This window comes from Rattus norvegicus, chromosome 19 (genome assembly GCF_021556685.1).
Source record: "Rattus norvegicus strain SHRSP/BbbUtx chromosome 19, alternate assembly SHRSP_T2T, whole genome shotgun sequence".
Classification (NCBI taxonomy): Eukaryota; Metazoa; Chordata; class Mammalia; order Rodentia; family Muridae; genus Rattus; species Rattus norvegicus.
In genome coordinates this window covers 17,324,472-17,340,809 of record NC_141552.1, presented here as the reverse complement: position 1 = coordinate 17,340,809, position 16,338 = coordinate 17,324,472, and the positions used below count along the sequence as shown (strand labels likewise).

Below are 16,338 nucleotides of genomic sequence, written 5' to 3'. Positions count from 1 at the left end.
TTTCCTCCCTGACCATGGCCAGTAAGAACTTGCAACCAACCCCCTAACTGACAATAATCATCTACAGCCCACGGCAGTCAAATAACCACCCACCCACCCTTCCTCCTGAGAACGAGGGGGTCATGTTTTTTTAAGTTGCTTCCCAATGTGTGTGGGGTGACAACATGTTTTGGGGACCTTACAACAATTGGGATATTTTCCAAATCCTGGGAGATCTTGCAGTTTCATATGCGTCCAGACCCTGAATGTGGAGGGACTGAAGTCCTGGCTACATTAACAATTGAAAATACAAACACACATTCCTACCATATGAGGAAGGTCACTGGATATCTACCCCTTGAAGTTTGCTCAAAACAATTAGTCAATTAGCTTTTTACTTATCTTCAGGTCACTTCTTAGTAAACAGGCAGAAAAGAGACAGATTGTTTGCCAAATTATATCAATTGCTTCTAAGCCAGTCACCAATTGAGTTCCTGCCATCCTTTGAAGTTTCATCAGAGAGGCTCTATTTTGCACAGACTCACAATACTTATGTCTCCCATGTGGCAAACTAAAAGAACTGTTAAGATCTCCTTAAATAATTCAACAGTTTTCCCAATCCAAAGTCTACCACCCTCCTCCAAAAAATCAAGAGATTCCTCACAAACATCTCCACTCACTTCGGTGCCAGTTTATATATCAGTCACATTTCTGTTACTGCAGAAAAATACTATGACCAAGAACAACTCAAGGAATACAGTTCTTCACATTGTGGTAACCAACCCCAACTACCAAATTATTTCATTGCTAAGTCATAAATGTAAGGTTGCTTCTGTTTTAAATTGTAATGTAAATAGCATGTATAAAGTATGTCTCATATGTGGTTGTTCCCTGAAGGGCTTGCAACCCACAGGTTGAAAACTGCACTTGTGTGTGGTGGTGGGAGGGGGGGTTGGGAGTTTTTTGTTTTGTTTGTTTGTTTTCCTTTTTGTCAAAACCCAAATGCTGATAAGAACATAGGCCAATATCAGGCTCTTCAATTTTATTCCATTAGGCACTGTGTCTGCTCTCATGATATTAACATGCTGGTTTTTCTTTTTTACTATTCCCCAAAATGAAGGTGAAATCATTAAAGGTGATGCCTCCCGCAGTGCTTTACTGTCTTATTAGTTAGCAGTGTCTGACTGCCCTGCTCAGTTGTGCTTTCATGTGAGTTCTGAGATTTTTTTTTCATTCCCATGAAGATCTGTATTGGGATTATAATGGGATGGATTTAAACCTGTAGATGACTCTGGTAGGATTCGATATAATAATATAAATCATACTGATACATGAAAATGAGAGGCCTCTTCATTTTCTGGTTTCTTCAGTTTTTTTTTTTTTATTATTCCTAATGATTTCATTTTAACAAGTCTTTACTTCCTTAGATATTACAAGATTTTTATTCTGAATGGGTTTGTTTTCTTGGCTTCTTTCGTCATATTTATTGTTGGTATACAGGAGTTCTATTGATTTTACTGTGATTTTAGTGAATGTATCCATGAGCCATAGGAGTTTGCTAGTGGTTTCGTAGTGGTCTTTATATATGGATCATATCGCCTGCAAATGAGAATGCTCTGACTGCTTTCTTTCATATTAACATGCCTTTCCATCTCTCTATTGTCATATTGTTTGGATAAGACTTCACATACTAGTTGAATTAGATGAAAAGAATGAACATCTGTGACTTATTCCTGATTTTAGTGGAAATCCATTATGATTTCCTCCAGTTAGGATGCTGTTGGCCTTGCATATTGCCTTTATAATGTTAAGGTATGTCTTCTCCATATCCCAGATTCTCCAGGACTTTTGCATTAATCACTGTGGGATTTTGCCAAAGAGATTGTCTGCCTCTACTGCAGTGATCATGTGTTTCCTGTTCTTGGTTTTCTGTGGTGAATTGTTTATTCATTTGTATTTGTTGAAACATTCTTGCACCTCTGCAGTCAAGCCAGCTTGATCACGGTACCTGACACTTTTGGTAAATGTCTGAATTTTATTTTCCAGGATATTATTGAGAAATTTTTCACTTAACTGTTCCTTCCAATCTTAGTTTCTTTTCTATGCTGTGAAGAGACACCATGAGCAAGGGAACTTGTAGAAGAAAGAGTTTATTTCAGGTTACAGTTTCAAGGATCATGAGTCTATGAATATTATGCTGGGGTACACGGCAGCAGGTAGGACACCATGTTTCTAGAGAACTGGCTGAGAGCTTACATCTTATGTGCAAGTCGGAGACAGAGAAAGTGTTAACTATAGATGGTGTTGAATTTGGAAACCTCAAAGCCCAATCCCATACACTCCTCCAACAAATCCGTATCTTATAATTCTTCCCGAATATTTCCACTAACCAGCAACAAACATTCATATATGTGAGTTTATGGGGGCCATTATCATTCAAATCACCATATTCCACTCCCAATTCCCCATAGATTCTTAAACGTATCATAATAAAAATACATTAGCTCAGCTTCCAAAATCCCTGTAGTCTTTCAGTCTCTACACAGTTTATCCACAGTGCTTTTCGACCCTCCAGGAAGTCCCTTAATTATTCCCCTATGAAATCAAAAGGCAAATTGCATATATCCAATGTGTAATGCCAAAAATATGTTATCATTGCAAAGGGAAATTGGGAATGTGGTGAGCCAGTTCAAGGCATTAACCCAACAGGGCACACTCCAGATTCTCTACTTCTGATGCATGACAAAGGGATTAGATGGGTCCACTGCTCTGGCTTTGCTGACTGCAACATAATTCCTAAAACTATGTTGTATCGCATAGATCTGTGGTGGTTGTGTTTTCATTGTCACTCATTTCTAGGAATTTTAATTTTTCCTTATGTGTTTCTCCCTTGGCCCTTTCAGTAGTGTGTTGTTTGTGTTGCTGACCTTCCACGAGAGTGTGTCCTGACTGCACTTTCTATTGTGTGATACCAGTTTGATTCCTTTGTGCTTAGATAGAATGCATGACACTACTTCACCTTTCTTATCTTTCCTGAGGGCTGTTCTGTGTCCTAATCCGTGGTCAATTTTGGAGACAGATCCACAGGCTGATAGAAAATATATGTATAGTTCAGTGTAGTTTGTTAGGTCCATTTGACTGATGATGTCACTGAATTCTGCTCCTCCTCTTTTGTTTATTTGCGTGTGATCTGCCAAGTGGTCAGAATAGACTATTAAAAACAATCACAACCACTATTATAGCTAATGGGTAATTTCAGAACTATGTGATAATTATATATTTAAATTTGTGACTGCTGTGTTTAATATGTATATATTTAGATTGTAGTATCTTTTGGTAATTGCAAAATATGAAATGAATGTCCTTACATCTTCTGGACAGGATTGGTTTGAAATCTATTCTGTCAGCTGGATAGAGAAACTGCATAGAATTGCGATAGGGACCTGTGTCTTAGGTCTGTTTCCCTAGTATATCCTCTACATCTCATGATGGTGATCCTGTTTCTGGCTAAATAATGTCTGTTCACTGGGGAATTGAGTTTAGTGACGTGCAAATATTATTTAAACCTATGTATTTAATTTTGTTAATTTTTGTGGGTTTTATTGGCTTCTTTTGATTGACTGTTCTAGTTTTGTTAAATTATTTCCTGTTTCCTCTGGTATTTTATCCTTCTCTTCAAACTAAAGTATTCCTTTTAGGATCCTCTATAGAGCTCCTTACTGGTTATACATATTTTGTAAATTTATTCATCATATGCCTTAATCAGCACAGTAGCTGTGCAGCTGCCTGCCCTCCATGGTATCAGATCTACTTTCCAAACAATAACGCTCAACTCTTACTGACTGTGTAGCATCTTGGCTGCTCTTTGTTGCACTTGGACAGCCCTCAGGACCAGGCTCTCCTCTCCCTTAACCATGGCTGCTGTCCTCTTCCTCTCTCCTCTCCATCACACATGTTCTTCCTTTATTCTCTGGCAGCTTCTTCCTCCTTCTTCCCTCCTCATGATCCTCTCTAGCAAAGCCCTCAAAGCTCACCTCCCCCATCTCTCTGCTGTGCAGCTGTTGGCTGTTGGCTTCTTTATAATCACAGTTAACTGGGAGCAGGGTCAGTTTTTGGAGGTTAACCAGTCTTGAGTTCTACATATTAGCATTAAAATACAAGCAGAATTAGGCCAATCCACTACAAGGATTTCTTTTGTTTTGTTTTGGTGTAAGTTTTCTTTTACCTTTTCACTTTTTATTTTATTTTTGGCTATTTTTTTATTAATTGGTTATTTTATTTATTTACATTTCAACTGTTGTCCTGCTTTCCACACTCCCATCATCATATCTTACATCCCATTTCTGCTCAGCTTTGCCTATATGACAGTGTTCCCCCACCTACACATATCCATTCCCACCTCACAACTCCAGCATCTACTTTTGTTGGGCAACAGGCCTCAGCGTAGACAATGGCCTCCCGCCACATGGGTGCCACTTAAATCAGTCCCCTTCTACACAGTTACCTAGAACCATAGACCCTGTATATACTTTGGCTGGCAGTTTATTCCCTAGGAGCTGGGGGATTGGTGACAGAGGGTCTGGTTAGATATTAAAGACCAATAGTTGCTGCTTTCTCTTCTTTTTCTGGTTATGGGTGAAATGGTGATTGTGTGCTTCATTTTTTGAAATTATTGAGAGATGATTTATTTCTTGGTTTTTCTTGGGTATAGTTTAGCTCATTGTCTTGGAGTTTCCCTACTACAATCCTCTGTTGTGCTTTCTTAGAGAAAAATATTGTTTAAATTTGGTTTTGTCATGAAATATTTTGGTTTCTCCATTTATGGTGATTGAGAATTATGCTGGGTATAGGATCCTTGGTCCGCATTACATCTGCCCAAGATTTTCTGGCTTTTGGAGTCTCTGTTGAGAAGTCTTGTGTAATTTAGATGAGTCTGAACTTATTTGTTACTGGTTATTTGTACCTTACCCCTTTTAATGATCTTTCTTTGATCTGTGCATTCAGTGTTTTAATTATTATGTTAATGGAGGAATTGTTTCTGGTATGATTAAATTGGCGTTCTGTAGGCTTGTTGTACCTTCATGGCCTTTTCTTCCTTTACCTTATGGATGTTTTCTGCTATGATTTACTGAATATGCTTACTGGACCTGTGAACTGGAAATCTAAATTCTCTTCTATTCTATTATCCTTAGGTTTGGACTTTTAATTCTGTCCTGAAATTCATGGATGTTTTGTATTCAATAAACCATACATGGTTATCTGAGATGGGTATTTTGTGATTTGTGGGGTGATCTCCTTGACCCCAACTGTTACACTTAGCACCACGTTTTATAATGAAACAAGGTCAAGAATGGTGACCTCTTGCCATAAACTATATGAAAAAGGCAGGTGAATTAATGTGTGTCAAGTATCAGTAGATTCCTGGGTGGTTTTTGCTCCGGGTTGGCCATATGCAACAGTTTCAAAAGCCCAAGTTTGATGTTCCTTGGGATTCCCAAGATGATGCACTCAGACCTGACAGACAACACCCAGAATCCTCGTCAAAGAAATTGATTTATAAAATCGAGGGAACGTTACTAAGTCATGTTACAAAATATTTGATCACACTGTGATCTCCAAGAATGTATTATTTACTGAAAAAGTAGTGTGTGGTATAGCAGGGCCATGGCACAGACATTTAAAGCAAGAGTTGTTTATTCATGTAAACATGGACTTAATTACGATATGGCTCACCTACCACACACATTTATGGCAAAGGTAAAAAGTGCACTTAGGTCCAGCAGATCAAGACACAACGTGAAAGGAAATCTAGATAACTAAACCAATGGAAAGTTTTTGAGTTAAAGGATTTTTAAGAAAGTGTTCAGAGGGAACAGGACTGCTCTTCTTCTGGGAGGTCAGTGAATCAGGAAAGACAGTTGGGAGCTTTACTTGACTTCAGCATCTGACTCCTGAAACTTCATTGGTAAAATTAATGTCTGGAATTTTGGATTGTAAAACAACAGGTTGGCCCTGCAGCTTTGGGCAAGGCCCATGGACAAAGAGATCGCACCTGATGGGAACAATCTTAAAAGCCATCTGATTCTGGTAAGTCACCTGAGAAGGCCTCAAGGAGAGAGGAATGAATGGGTAGCACCATAATAGAAGGCTTTAGGATCTCGGATAGTGCTACTCTAGATGCCTTGGAAATAGAAGCAGAAAATGTAAAGCTAAATGACTTCGCAGGAATTAGCTCATTTCTGATTATGATTTTTTCATATTGGTATTTTATATTTATTCTTTTTTTAAAATTTAAATCAAGAGCCTTAGGTTGTAAGGTGAGGCGGTCTTAGAATCAGAAAATGCTTAGAACACTTGTATGGCGCCCCACAACTAACACTATCTGGCTAGAAATTCTACTTTTAACTTCATCATCATCGACAGCTTCCATTTAACCAGCAGGGTCCATGCCAGGCAGACACTGAGCAGGTTGTATGTTCTGTTAATCTCCACTACAACCCAATTCAGCAGAAACACGTCCATTTTACAGGTGAAGAAACCACAGCTCAAAGCAAATGAGTATCAGGGTCCCCTCAGTCTCACTGACTGTCACTTAGACCCACATCCTTCTCTGTAAAGGGAAGCCATGGGCCTGATGTGGGCTGTGCAAGCTGACTCTGCTGAGATGATCAATGCTATTCTTGACCCTGGGAGAATTTAAGACAAGGTGAGCCCACAGACTCCTGGGATAGATTCTGCCTCTGGGTTCTAGGGTGGGACACAGTATCCCTTGTCGTGGGTCTCTACTCATCTGAGGAGTCTGCTCCCATGTGTCAGCTTCTATGGCAGTGGTTCTCAACAGTCCTACTGCTGCAACACTTTAATACAGCTCTTCATACTGTGATGATCCCCTCCATAAAATTATTTCATTGCTACTTCATAAATAATATTGCTACTCTTATGAGTCATAATGTACAAGGTATCTGATATGCAATCTCTGTGAAGCAGTTGCCACCCACAGGTGGAGAAATATTGCTCTATAAACTTTTTTTTTAATGAAAGGCTTTCACCTCAGAAGTACCTGGAGCAGTTGTAAGAGCCCTGAAATACTGACAAGTTTTGGCAAGCCCAAGACTGCTTGCCTTAATGACAACAGAGATTCCTGGCTAAAGGCACAATCTGAAATCACTGTCCCCAGGTCATTTCTTGCCTAAGTTTTCCCTCATTACAATGTCTGTCTGCTTGGACATGTCTGTCCAGGAAGCCAGTCCATGTAGTCTCTGATACAGACAGAATGCTAAAGGCAAGAATGCTTTCCCTCTGTTGGCCCACAGTCATTTCTATAGAAGTAAGTTCAAATCCCCTGTGGATAAATGTGTGTCTCTCACATGGTGTGTGAGACTTGAAATGTCAACCGTTTGAGTTGACAAAAAACAAATTTCACTTCAGATTTACAGCTGACTAAAAATTATTTTTGGGAGAATGCAGAGGGTGGCCAGGCCTGCAGAGTCAGATCCCCTCCCTGCCTGGGATGATCCCACCCTCAGTAGACTTCAGCTTCACCTATAAGGTGTAATCAGAAAAATCTGACCGTAAGATTCTGAAGTCCACAATATGCAAACCCCTAAAGTTGGTAAACGGCCTATATGGGGGTTTTCTCCAGTTTAAACTATTCTGGCTTCTTTTCTCTCTTGTGCTGCAATCTGTTCTCTCAGGTCTGTTGATCCTGGAAGGACCTGGGTTCAAGTCAAGGCCTCGTGGGTGGGGAGGAAGATGTTCTGTTGTGTGAATGAGTATGGATTAAGAATGTAGCCCCACCAACAGATTGGGAAAAGATCTTTACCAATTCTACAACAGATAGAGGGCTTATATCCAAAATATACAAAGAACTCAAGAAGTTAGACTGCAGGGAGTCAAATAACCCTATTAAAAAATGGAGTTCAGAGGTAAACAAAGAATTCACAGCTGAGGAATGCCGAATGGCTGAGAAACACCAAAAGAAATGTTCAACATCTTTAGTCATAAGGGAAATGCAAATCAAAACAACCCTGAGATTTCACCGCACACCAGTGAGAATGGCTAAGATCAAGAACTCAGGTGACAGCAAATGCTGGCCAGGATGTGGAGAAAGAGGAACACTCCTCCAATGTTGGTGGGAGGCAGACTGGTACAACCATTCTGGAAATCAGTTGGAGGTTTCTCAGAAAATTGGATATTGAACTACCTGAGGACTGAGCTATACCTCTCTTGGGCATATACCCAAAAGATGCCCCAACATATAAAAAAGACACGTGCTCCACTATGTTCATAGCAGCCTTACTTATAATAGCCAGAAGCTGGAAAGAACCCAACAGAGGAATGGATACAGAAAATGTGGTACATCTACACAATGGAATATTACTCGGCTATCAAAAACAATGATTTTATGAAATTCATAGGCAAATGGATGGAACTGGAAAATATCATCCAGAGTGAGGTAACCCAATCACAGAAAAACACACATGGTATGCATTCATTGATAAGTGGCTATTAGCCCAAATGCTTGAATTACCCTAGATGCACAGAACACATGAAAATCAAGAAGGATGACCAAAAAGCAAATGCTTCACTCCTTCTTTAAAAGAGGAACAAGAATACCCTTGGCAGGGAATAGAGAGGCAAAGATTAAAACAGAGGCAGAAGGAACACCCATTCAGAGCCTGCTCCACATGTGGCCCATACATATACAGCCACCCAATTAGATAAGATGGATGAAGCAAAGAAGTGCAGGCTGACAGGAGCCGGATGTAGATCGCTCCTGAGAGACACAGCCAGAATACAGCAAATACAGAGGCGAATGCCAGCAGCAAACCACTGAACTGAGAATAGGACCCCCGTTGAAGGAATCTTAGAAAGGACTGAAAGAGCTCAAGGGGGTTAAGACTGCATATGAAAAACAATTCCAACCAACCAGAGCTTCCAGGGACTAAGCCACTACCCAAAGACTGACCCTGGGCTCCAACTGCATACGTACCAATGAATAGCCTAGTCAGAGCACCAGTGGAAGGGGAAGCCCTTGGTCCTGCCAAGACTGAACCCCCAGTGAACGTGATTGTTGGGGGGAGGGTGGTAATGGTGGGAGGATGGGGAGGGGGACAGCCATATAGAAGAGGGGGGGTTAGGAGGATGTTGGCCAGGGAAACCGGGAAAGAGAATACAATCGAAATGTAAATAAGAAATACTCAAGTTAATAAAGAAAAAAAAAAAAAAGAATGTAGCCCCACTTTGACTGGCCAACTAAGCTCCAGAAAATCTTCCCCAATCACAAAACTGGGCCATGTGGGAGCCTAAACTGTTTAAAGGGGAGAGCTGAGTGCTTTCTCCTGGAAGAAATACTTGGGGGTTGACTGTCACTTGTGAACCTTCTGTGTTAAGTCACTTCTCAGAAGGGAAGCTTTCCTCTAACTCTTCCATGGGACCCACCCAGCACTGGGGCCTGAGGATCCTATGGTGTTGCAGCTCTGAGCTGGGAGGGGTAGCTCTCACCCTGGCATGGAGAAGCCTGTTTTCACAGCTGATCTAAATCTGAGGAACAGGGGCTTTTAAAGAAGCATGTGAGAGTATCTCCTGCAGGAGAGCCCAGTCTGCAGGGAAAGTCACACAGGACAGCGAAAAGTGACTTCGCAACAAACACAGGGAATGGGAACCAGGGAGGGCACTGGATGGATGGTCGGAGAGTTTGAGAAAGCCTGCATCTCCCTGAAAGACTTCCCACAACCATAAGTCCCACCACTGTCCCCTTCTCACAGGGGAGGCTCAGCGAAGCCTGCCACCTGCTGGGATCCCTGCAAACTAAAACCGGAGTGGAGAACTGAGGAAAGCACTTTGGTGGAGGGGGAGACACAAGTCTCCAGGGCCAGGTCAGCCTTCTGTCCCTTTGGTTCTCCTCACTTCACAGAGGTGCCTATTGAAAGGTAAAGCTCAAAACACACATTGCACCTCACACAATAATAGTGGGAGATTTCAACACCCCACTCTCATCAATGGACAGATCATGGAAACAGAAATTAAACAGTGATGTCGACAGACTAAGAGAAGTCATGAGCCAAATGGACTTAACGGATATTTATAGAACATTCTATCCTAAAGCAAAAGGATATACCTTCTTCTCAGCTCCTCATGGTACTTTCTCCAAAATTGACCATATAATTGGTCAAAAAACGGGCCTCAACAGGTACAGAAAGATAGAAATAATCCCATGCGTGCTATCGGACCACCACGGCCTAAAACTGGTCTTCAATAACAATAAGGGAAGAATGCCCACATATACGTGGAAATTGAACAATGCTCTACTCAATGATAACCTGGTCAAGGAAGAAATAAAGAAAGAAATTAAAAACTTTTTAGAATTTAATGAAAATGAAGATACAACATACTCAAACTTATGGGACACAATGAAAGCTGTGCTAAGAGGAAAACTCATAGCGCTGAGTGCCTGCAGAAAGAAACAGGAAAGAGCATATGTCAGCAGCTTGACAGCACACCTAAAAGCTCTAGAACAAAAAGAAGCAAATACACCCAGGAGGAGTAGAAGGCAGGAAATAATCAAACTCAGAGCTGAAATCAACCAAGTAGAAACAAAAAGGACCATAGAAAGAATCAACAGAACCAAAAGTTGGTTCTTTGAGAAAATCAACAAGATAGATAAACCCTTAGCCAGACTAATGAGAGGACACAAAGAGTGTGTCCAAATTAACAAAATCAGAAATGAAAAGGGAGACATAACTACAGATTCGGAGGAAATTCAAAAAATCATCAGATCTTACTATAAAAACCTATATTCAACAAAATTTGAAAATCTTCAGGAAATGGACAATTTCCTAGACAGATACCAGGTATCGAGGTTAAATCAGGAACAGATAAACCAGTTAAAGAACCCCATAACTCCTAAGGAAATAGAAGCAGTCATTAAAGGTCTCCCAACCAAAAAGAGCCCAGGTCCAGACGGGTTTAGTGCAGAATTCTATCAAACCTTCATAGAAGACCTCATACCAATATTATCCAAACTATTCCACAAAATTGAAACAGATGGAGCCCTACCGAATTCCTTCTACGAAGCCACAATTACTCTTATACCTAAACCACACAAAGACACAACAAAGAAAGAGAACTTCAGACCAATTTCCCTTATGAATATCGACGCAAAAATACTCAATAAAATTCTGGCAAACCGAATTCAAGAGCACATCAAAACAATCATCCACCATGATCAAGTAGGCTTCATCCCAGGCATGCAGGGATGGTTTAATATACGGAAAACCATCAACGTGATCCATCATATAAACAAACTGAAAGAACAGAACCACATGATCATTTCATTAGATGCTGAGAAAGCATTTGACAAAATTCAACACCCCTTCATGATAAAAGTCCTGGAAAGAATAGGAATTCAAGGCCCATACCGAAACATAGTAAAAGCCATATACAGCAAACCAGTTGCTAACATTAAACTAAATGGAGAGAAACTTGAAGCAATCCCACTAAAATCAGGTACTAGACAAGGCTGCCCACTCTCTCCCTACTTATTCAATATAGTTCTTGAAGTTCTAGCCAGAGCAATCAGACAACAAAAGGAGATCAAAGGGATACAGATCGGAAAAGAAGAGGTCAAAATATCACTATTTGCAGATGACATGATAGTATATTTACGTGATCCCAAAAGTTCCACCAGAGAACTACTAAAGCTGATAAACAACTTCAGCAAAGTGGCTGGGTATAAAATTAACTCAAATAAATCAGTTGCCTTCCTCTATACAAAAGAGAAACAAGCCGAGAAAGAAATTAGGGAAACGACACCCTTCATAATAGACCCAAATAATATAAAGTACCTCGGTGTGACTTTAACCAAGCAAGTAAAAGATCTGTACAATAAGAACTTCAAGACACTGAGGAAAGAAATTGAAGAAGACCTCAGAAGATGGAAAGATCTCCCATGCTCATGGATTGGCAGGATTAATATAGTAAAAATGGCCATTTTACCAAAAGCGATCTACAGATTCAATGCAATCCCCATCAAAATACCAATCCAATTCTTCAAAGAGTTAGACAGAACAATTTGCAAATTCATCTGGAATAACAAAAAACCCAGGATAGCTAAAGCTATCCTCAACAATAAAAGAACTTCAGGGGGAATCACTATCCCTGAACTCAAGCAGTATTACAGAGCAATAGTGATAAAAACTGCATGGTATTGGTACAGAGACAGACAGATAGACCAACGGAATAGAATTGAAGACCCAGAAATGAACCCACACACCTATGGTCACTTGATTTTTGACAAAGGAGCCAAAACCATCCAATGGAAAAAAGATAGCATTTTCAGCAAATGGTGCTGGTTCAACTGGAGGGCAACATGTAGAAGAATGCAGATCGATCCATGCTTATCACCCTGTACAAAGCTTAAGTCCAAGTGGATCAAGGACCTCCACATCAAACCAGACACACTCAAACTAATAGAAGAAAAACTAGGGAAGCATCTGGAACACATGGGCACTGGAAAAAATTTCCTGAACAAAACACCAATGGCTCATGCTCTAAGATCAAGAATCGACAAATGGGATCTCATAAAACTGCAAAGCTTCTGTAAGGCAAAGGACACTGTGGTTAGGACAAAATGGCAACCAACAGATTGGGAAAAGATCTTTACCAATCCTACAACAGATAGAGGCCTTATATCCAAAATATACAAAGAACTCAAGAAGTTAGACCGCAGGGAAACAAATAACCCTATTAAAAAATGGGGTTCAGAGCTAAACAAAGAATTCACAGCTGAGGAATGCCGAATGGCTGAGAAACACCTAAAGAAATGTTCAACATCTTTAGTCATAAGGGAAATGCCAATCAAAACAACCCTGAGATTTCACCTCACACCAGTGCGATTGGCTAAGATCAAAAACTCAGGTGACAGCAGATGCTGGCGAGGATGTGGAGAAAGAGGAACACTCCTCCATTGTTGGTGGGATTGCAGACTGGTAAAACCATTCTGGAAATCAGTCTGGAGGTTCCTCAGAAAATTGGACATTGAACTGCCTGAGGATCCAGCTATACCTCTCTTGGGCATATACCCAAAAGATGCCTCAACATATAAAAGAGACACGTGCTACACTATGTTCATCGCAGCCTTATTTATAATAGCCAGAAAATGGAAAGAACCCAGATGCCCTTCAACAGAGGAATGGATACAGAAAATGTGGTACATCTACACAATGGAATATTACTCAGCTATCAAAAACAACGAGTTTATGAAATTCGTAGGCAAATGGTTGGAACTGGAAAATATCATCCTGAGTGAGCTAACCCAATCACAGAAAGACATACATGGTATGCACTCATTGATAAGTGGCTATTAGCCCAAATGCTTGAATTACCCTAGATCCCTAGAACAAACGAAACCCAAGACGGATGATCAAAATGTGAATGCTTCACTCCTTCTTTAAATGAGGAAAAAGAATACCCTTGGCAGGGAAGGGAGAGGCAAAGATTAAAACAGAGACTGAAGGAACACCCATTCAGAGCCTGCCCCACATGTGGCCCATACATATACAGCCACCCAATTAGACAAGATGGATGAAGCAAAGAAGTGCAGACCGACAGGAGCCGGATGTAGATCGCTCCTGAGAGACACAGCCAGAATACAGCAAATACAGAGGCGAATGCCAGCAGCAAACCACTGAACTGAGAATAGGTCCCCTATTGAAGGAATCAGAGAAAGGACTGGAAGAGCTTGAAGGGGCTCGAGACCCCAAAAGTACAACAATGCCAAGCAACCAGAGCTTCCAGGGACTAAGCCACTACCTAAAGACTATACATGGACTGACCCTGGACTCTGACCCCATAGGTAGCAATGAATATCCTAGTAAGAGCACCAGTGGAAGGGGAAGCCCTGGGTCCTGCTAAGACTGAACCCCCAGTGAACTAGTCTATGGGGGGAGGGCGGCAATGGGGGGAGGGTTGGGAGGGGAACACCCATAAGGAAGGGGAGGGGGGAGGGGGATGTTTGCCCGGAAACCGGGAAAGGGAATAACACTCGAAATGTATATAAGAAATACTCAAGTTAATAAAAAAAAAAAAAAAAAAAAAAAAAAAAAGAAAGGTGAGGCAAGCCGGGATCTCAACAGTCTTTGGCCAAAGAAGTGAGAGCCCACAGGGCAGAGCAAGGCAAAGCAGAGCCAGGCAGAGCAAAGTGAAGCCCTGCCAGTCAGCAAATAGGCCTTGCGCATGTGGGACTGGTGGCAGCAGTGCTTGCCCTTGCTCTCCTGGTGGTGCAGAACACCTGCCTGGATGTGGGGAAACTCACAGTGGCTTGTCCTCCAGCTGCAACTGCCAGTGCTTGGGGAGGGGGAAGTTGAAGATGCTCCCATGATCCTCCGATTTCTGGCCCACTTTGTCCACGGTTGTCCATGTTCAAGGCTGTGGTCAGCCCCGCCAGAAGCCCCGAGGACAGGTAGAGCAAGCACAACTGGCCAGCAACCACCATGGGCATCTGCGGTGGGACCCAGGCCAAGTAGCCACAGAGGCGCACCAGGCAGCCAGGCACCAGCCCCAAGCCTGTGCATACTGAGGCCAATGACACTCCACTAGTCCCTCCCACCATGCACATCCCACCCCTGGTAGGCAAGATCTCTCTGTCCAGGGCTTCCCCCAGACCTCCAACTACCACCAGCTCAATGAGCCTTTACTTAATTCTTGTTAACCATAATGGCTTGTCATAAAAGGTCATTGGGAAAGTCAATGATGAGATGAAAGCCTTAAAAGAAAACTAGAGAGACTTACAGAAATGAAGAAGAAAGCTCTCTTCCCAGTAGGAGCCTGGCAGTCCCAAGCTCAGGGCACCTCATGTCCAGTCTTGAACCCAGCATGCATTGTTGTGGAGAACCTGCCTGCTTAAGGACCTGGCTTCCCACTCATTCTCCTGAGATGATGACTTTAATTCTTTTAATTTTTACTGGTTATTTTCTTCATTTCCATTTCATGTGTTATCCCCTTTTCCAGTTTCCTTTCTCCACAAAGCAGAGTCCAGCTCACAAGCCTGAGCAGCTGCAGCCATAGTGCACCATGGGGGATCCTGGGGCAGACTGTTTCATCACCAAGATCCTGTGGACCCACAGGGGCTGCATGACCTTAAAGGAACTGCAGAGTAGGATCAGGCTCCAGAGGCAGAGCTCTATGAGCTGCTGGGCAAGACTGCTTATTCCTATTGGAGACTGGAGATCAGGCAGGGATCATGCTGTAGGTGGCGGCTACTACTGAAGCCTGTGGCTTCAATCTCAAGTGCATCCAGGGACCATGCTACAGATTGCCCAAGCCTCTGCAAGCTCAAACTTCTGGGACAGAGTCATTATGCAAAATCCCAGAGAAACCTCTGCAAATATCCACACCAAGTTTTTAGGAACAGAGCTTCCAGGTCCTGAAGAATCATGAGCTTTCTGGGCTTAACCAAGAGGAGCCGGCCTTCTTCCTGGTACAGGGGGATTCTTTTCTCCTGCAAAAGTTACTACAAAGGAGACAGCCACAAACAGATCTGCTTGAAGCCACAGCCATGCAAGAGAGTCCAAGTCTGTGAGCACTTCACCCAGGCCAACTGCCGTTACCTCAATTGTCTCAGGTCTCATGACCTGTTGGACAGGAAGGTGCTGACCTCCGTGACTGAGCACGGGCTGAGTTCTGATGGGGTCCAGAACATCCAGGACATCTGCAACAACAAACACATTAGGAGGAGACCCACTGGCATGAGAGCTCCCCATGAACATCATAGCAGCAGGGCACACAGAGACAAAAGCAAAAGCAGAGACTGATTCCTTCCAAACAGTCTAGGATTTCTCTCCCATGTCTCATTTTGGCATCTGGTTCACTTTGTCCAGATGTCACCAGCTGTAAGGATTCCCTGGAGGATGTGTCTATAGCTGTCACTCAGGAGGTCAAGAACCTGGGGACCCAGGACTCTGCACAGCTTTCCTTGGTCTCATCTAAGGCTGCTGGTGTCTGAGGACCCAGTCACATGAGAGCAAGCCAGGGGTTTTCTGAGAATGGACATCTGGATGGCTTCTTTTCTAGAAATCCTACTGATTCTTTGTAAGCTCCTGCCTCCTCTGCTGGCTTTCTTCTTGCTGCAGCAAAAAGAGATGAGTCCATGTCCATGAGAACAGGCATGCCTTCTGGACACCGCATGGAGGTCAAGGGAAAGAATGAGGCTCCAGACATCGATTACATCCCATTTTAAATGGTTCTATTGATGGGGTGACAATGGAAGAAGCAACAGACTCAGGAATTCTAGGTAAAAGGAGAAACTCAGGGAAGGAGTTTGGCAATGTTCCTTCTCTTTCAATTCAGTGGAATAATTGA

General features: G+C 42.2%; 2 protein-coding genes and 1 pseudogene across 12 annotated transcripts in view; 2 read left to right on the top strand and 1 right to left on the bottom strand.

Moving 5' to 3' along the window:
• Positions 1 to 15,688, bottom strand: part of LOC147998919 (uncharacterized) — a 27,842-nt gene extending 12,154 nt beyond the window's left edge. Inside the window, exon 1 of the mRNA XM_087595764.1 lies at positions 14,770 to 15,688. The gene's annotated coding sequence lies outside the window, so the exon portion shown is untranslated. The remainder of the gene's footprint in view (positions 1 to 14,769) is intronic.
• Positions 1 to 16,338, top strand: part of LOC147998918 (disks large homolog 5-like) — an 81,511-nt gene that overhangs the window by 28,707 nt on the left and 36,466 nt on the right. For 10 of the 11 annotated variants that reach the window (XR_015643809.1, XR_015643812.1, XR_015643816.1 and 7 more), the window contains exon 2: positions 5,985 to 6,066. The exons of the other annotated variant lie outside the window; for it this stretch is intronic. The gene's annotated coding sequence lies outside the window, so the exon portion shown is untranslated. The remainder of the gene's footprint in view (positions 1 to 5,984; positions 6,067 to 16,338) is intronic. 11 annotated transcript variants of the gene reach the window in all.
• On the top strand, positions 15,052 to 16,338 carry LOC134483242 (zinc finger CCCH-type antiviral protein 1-like; annotated as a pseudogene).